Source organism: Lactuca virosa, chromosome 1 (assembly GCF_052849685.1).
Source record: "Lactuca virosa cultivar CGN04683 chromosome 1, Lactuca_virosa_CGN04683_v6, whole genome shotgun sequence".
Taxonomy (NCBI): domain Eukaryota; kingdom Viridiplantae; phylum Streptophyta; class Magnoliopsida; order Asterales; family Asteraceae; genus Lactuca; species Lactuca virosa.
Window position 1 is genome coordinate 316,736,262 of NC_136426.1, and position 5,635 is coordinate 316,741,896.

General features: G+C 35.9%; 1 non-coding gene across 1 annotated transcript; it reads right to left on the reverse strand.

The window, feature by feature from the left end:
* Window positions 1–2,645: 2,645 nt before the first annotated feature.
* LOC145151656 (small nucleolar RNA R71) lies at window positions 2,646–2,752 on the reverse strand. The gene has a single exon (XR_013732219.1). It is a non-coding gene; the product is annotated as a small nucleolar RNA R71 (small nucleolar RNA).
* Window positions 2,753–5,635: the final 2,883 nt, after the last annotated feature.

Genomic DNA, 5,635 nt, shown 5'->3' on the forward strand with positions numbered 1-5,635 from the left:
ACTATGTTTTCAAACAGATTTAAATATTCATATTATAATGTAATGGTTGTGTTTACTTTGATTGCTATGATACGATTGTTGTGATACTATGTATGACGTCACCCGCCCCCGGACGTTTACGTCGTCCGTTCCGACGGTTCGGGGGTGTGACACCTCTCTCCTCCTCTTCAATCATTCTTCATTTCTAGTATTGGGTGTGATCCATTAGAGGCGTGAAAATTGTGACGCTTGCTTTCAAAGCTTCTACAATAGTAAGGATTTGGATTGTTATTGCTATATAACAATCAATGTATGTTTATGATATTGTCGTATTTATACACATTTTAGGCAATATTTTAATACATTTTTATTAATATTTTGGTTATTTGCAAAGATATATGATACTTATGAGATTAAATTATATTTTGCAACCAAAAGGAACAATTTTGGAGAATAAGGACCATAATTAACAAGAAGTGAACTTTGGAAGATTGAAGAATTAAAAGAGGAAAAATCCCTGCGAAAAGCCCAAATCACGATGTGGCCATGACTTACACGATGTGGAGTGAGTGTTATAGAAGATAAGTGTTCGGGAAGTCAGAGTCCTTGCCTTATAAGGATTAATTTCCAATACACGACGGGAAATCCCTGTTTTCCCGTCGTGGAGCGTGAACATTCCCAAAACTATATATATGCATTCACTTTCATGATTTGAGAAGGCTTGGAAGATTTTCAGAGAGATTTCTGGAGAAGAGTTGTTCAGTAAAACGTAAATTAAACATTCATTGAAGGAGATTTATTTGAAGATCAAGATATTGAAGATTATATTCATCATCCTAGTTTGGTACACTATAATTATGTATTTTATTATTGAATTTGTGTTTGTGTTATCATCCATGAGTAACTGAATCTAGTAGCTTCCGTTTAGCTAGATGAAGCTTTAACTATATGGTTTATTTTATTGATTTATGGATTTTAATTGTTGGTTACGAGCTTGTGTTTGATTATCTATACCTAGCATGTTAATATTTGATGCTTTAATTGCTTGAATTCAGGTTCTGTGTAGCTTAGTGAACATTAAATTACATGAAGTTGTTACCTAGTAGTTTAGTGACTATTAAATTGTTAGAGCTAGAATCAACCCAATCTTAGATAAGTAATGAAAGTAACTAATTTAGTTGTGTTGGAGAACATAAATTGTGACCACGATTGTGTTTATTTTGATTAATCTTACATAGCTTTTCTACATCTTATAACTTATTCTGTGTTTGCTAATGTATGACCATACGTAGTTTTACATGAATTAGATAAATTATTAGTAAATTTGGTCTTGAATTGCTAATAAAATAATAATTGATAACCAACATTAATAATCCATAATCAGTAGCTAACCATCAAGGAGAAGTGAATCCGAGCTAAATGGAAGTGTTTTTAGTAATTGATTGAATTCATTAGTTAAGAGATTAAGTTTACCTGAACTTGTAAAACCAGATAAAAACCAATTTAACTTTTGCTTATTTTTAGGTTAATTTCTAGTAGTTAAATTAGTTAATTAAATATGTTTCTTGTGTTCGATACCTGACTATTTGTGCTATATTATTTGCAAAAAGGTCCACTGCCTTAAGTCGTAATAGTTAAGTTAGCTGGTAAAACTAATAGGTGTATCAATATTTCAACATTAAGTTTTTGGCGTCGTTGTCGGGGAACGACTATTTAGTTTTAGATTTAATTGCTTTAGGTAATCGATACTTTTTATGGGGTTAAACCTGCAAAAAGTTAATTTTTAGCATTAGTTTTTTTTTTGAATTACTAAACTCACGACGTGAACCTTAAGTTCACGACGTGAATAAGGTTGTTTTGCGTTTTATTTCGTTTTTAGCTTCTGTTTACTTTATATGCTTCAACACGAGGTGGTAGCATTACCACGCTGTGGTGAACGTTTAGTAGGACTTTTAATTAATGTTTGTTCATTTTTATGTTTTTTTTTTGTTTTTATTGCAGTTGTACATGACCCGTGGATCCAATACACCTTTGATACCACCACTTGAAGATCCAGAGTCAGCCCTTCATAAAAATACGAACAAGAACGAAGGAGAAACCAACACACCAAAGAAATCACATTTCAAAGATCTTAAATTGTTTTTTTGGTAAAAAGAAAGGAAAGAACGTAGGAGAATTAAGCAATCCATCAAAAGATGAAAGCAAGGTTGAAAGCTTTGAGCAAACTACCAATACACAAGAATCTGAATACGAGTCTGAAACCGAATTAGAAAAAGAAGAGAGCGAACCCGAAGACGAGCCGAAAAACAAAATGGGGGACATTGTCGACATTTCTATGGAAACGTACAAGAAGAGAATCCGAGAGGACACCGGTCACCGCGACGTTCGAGCTTAAAGGACATATTCTTTCTGTGCTTAAGGATGTTCCATTTTCCGGGAAAGATCATGAGGATGCTTACAAACATCTTGATGAAGTTAATGATATTGCTGATTATTTCAACATTCCAAATGTTCCACGCGAGACGGTGTTATTGAGAACGCTTCCAATCACTTTTAAGGGAGCTGCTAAGGATTGGTTGAAGGCACTTCCACCGGGTGCCATTACTACGTGAGCACAAATGCATGAACAATTCTTAGAGCAATTTTGCCCACCATCAAAAGTGTCTAAACTCAAGAAGGCAATAAATAACTTTGAGCAACAACCGGGTGAATCACTCTATGAAGCATGGGAGCGTTACAAGAGATTACTTCGAAATTGCCCCCAAAATGATATTAATGTGCAACAAGAAGTATCAATCTTTTATGATGGGGTAAATGTGACGACAAGGCAACTCCTTGATTCTCAAGGACCTTTGACGAAGAAAAATCCCGCTGAAATCAAGGAGCTAATAAAAGAGTTTTCTAAGCATTTGCGTGAGTATCACAACCCTCGACATGATGGAGCTAAAGGAATTGGGAGTGGCACTTCTGAGAACATGGCAGCTCTGTTAGTTATGTTGAATAATATAGACCGAAGAATGACAAAGATGGATCAATCCATACATGTTATTCGTGTGGGATATGAAAGATGCAATGGTGTACGTTTAACAAAAGATTGTCATTTGGATGATAGCGGGAATAAGAAAGCTCAAGTATGTTACTCAAGTGGAGACAAATACGATGAAGAGTGGAGGAAGCCAAAGAAAGAACGGTTGCCTTATGATGAATGTAAAAAGAAAAAGGAAGAAAGATTTAGGCAAACTGGTTGAGGCTTTTACCAAAAGGGCCAACCACAACCTGAAAAGAAAATTGATTTAGAGTCCATGCTTACTAGATTCATGGAGGCTTCAGAGAAACAACACGATGAGACCGATGTGGCGATAAGAGACCAGCAAATTCTAATGAGATATTATCAAGGATCCAAGAATGAGAACATGGTGAGTTATTAGATGAAATAGTGTATATACCTGTAAAAGTTGGCTTCACTTTGCCATCTTTGATATATTGCAGATACTTCAGACGACTTCTTTTCCATGCCCCTTGCCATTGCAGTAAAAGCAGATAGCCTAGTTGGGATCAGAAGAGGGTGCATCCTCGGATGATTCCAACACTCCATCCTTTTGGAGTTGGGCGATGCGTTTCTTGTTAATGTGTCGAAGACGACAATGCTACAAGCACGTTTTGTCTATACCATTAGACGAATCAATATAAAAAATATTATTGCCTAAATTATAAACACACGTCACAGTTTCATACACACCATCACAAGGTAAATCTTCAAATATAAATTATAAGTAGAAATAGAACCATTCAAATCATTAAATAAATATCTAAAACCCTGTCTGAATAAAGCATGAAAAGAAATAATGTTATGTGTCATCTCTGACGAGTAGCAACAATTTATTAAATCTAAACAAACACTGCTACTAAGCACTAGACTATAAACTCAAATCTTGGTAACATGAGAAGACCGTCTATTCCCCATGATCAGGTTCATTCTTCCGTGATCCACCTCCTCACTTTCTCTTAGCCCCTGCAAATCAGAACAAATGTGAAATCCACATCCTGTATCAAGGACCCAAGAATGAGAAGATGATGAGTTATTAGATGAAATAGTGTATATACATGTAGAAGTTAGCTTCACTTTGCCATCTTTGATATCTTACAGATACTTCAGGCAACTTCTTTTCCAATGCCCCTTGTCGTTGCAGTAAAAGCAGATAACCTCTTTGGGATCAAAAGAGGTTGGATGCTTAGAACTGGACTTTCCTTTAGGGCCACTACTGGATGACCCCGCATGAGACTTTCCCTTCCAATTTTGCTTGGGAGGACCTTTACTCCTTTTACCCTTTCCTTGTCCAATGGCCATGATGGGAGCACTAGCAGGAGATGAGACAATACCTTTTCCCTTCATACCTGCTTCAACTATCTGCATAAGGTTTTATAATTGAGCCAACATAGTCGCTTTGTTCTTCAAGCGATAAGTCTGGATGAACTAATCATAACTACTTGGCAAAGGAGTTTAGGACTATGTCAATAGCCAAATCCTCATCAAAATGTATGTTAAGCCTAACAAGGCGCTCCACGTATCATTGCATCCTTTGCACGTGGGTACGGGCAATGTCTCCCTCCTTGAGCTTCAAGCCATCAAGGCTTTGACCACCTCGTACTTTTCTTGACGAGCTCTCTTGTGGAACTTTTCCACAAGGTCCTTGTTCATCTCATACGACCAGTAGTATTAATAAAATCTATGCAAATCAGGAGTCATGGTGGCTACCATGATGCAAGCAAATTTTGTTGCATCATTGTAATGCCTTTTGTAGGCGGATAATTCTTTAGGGGTGGCCTTCTCTTCGTCAATTTCATTTAGTTGATTCTCAAGGACATATTCCTTGTCATCAAAACGAAGGGCCATTTTAATATTGCACATCCAGTTGTTGTAATTGTTGCCATCCAATGTCACCTTTGAGCAGATGGACAACAAAGAGAAGTTTTGGTGGGAGGAGGAGGAACCAGAAGCATCATTTGGAGTAGACATATGAAAATGGAAGGCAGTTTCAGTTAGACAATAATAATCCTTAATATAGAAACCCAAAATAAAATATTAAGGCTAGGATCCAACTATAAAATTCACAATTTAGAAAAGGGATGTCGTAATCAAATTGTAAATTTCATAAAGGTAGGTATATGACGATTTACCAATTCCACCAAAAGAGAACAAAATTTAAAAGAAATTAAGTTAAGTGAAATCCTAGGTCCTTTGAGATACATTGAAACTATTCAATGTCATGTTTAATCTCAGATTATGCTCTTCCATTTGTGATTGGGATATCGATGATCACAAACAAGATGTGAATAACCATACAAATGTGCTTGGTAACCTCATTGTCATTTATCATACCAACTGATGTGCTGGTAAACCACACACGCTCCATCGACAATGATAATTTATGAGATACCCATTACCACTCTTTATTAGTCCCTATTAGTGTGCTGGTTAACCACTCACACTCCACTAACGACTTATAAAGTGTAATTGTAACGTCCCAAAAATAAGACCCAAAAATTTTCATTTATGAATTAAATAAAACATTAACCCAAACATTGTCGTACAAACCCTAAAGATCAAAGTATGTGACTATATCAAAACATATCATAGTAAATCTCAAAATACGGA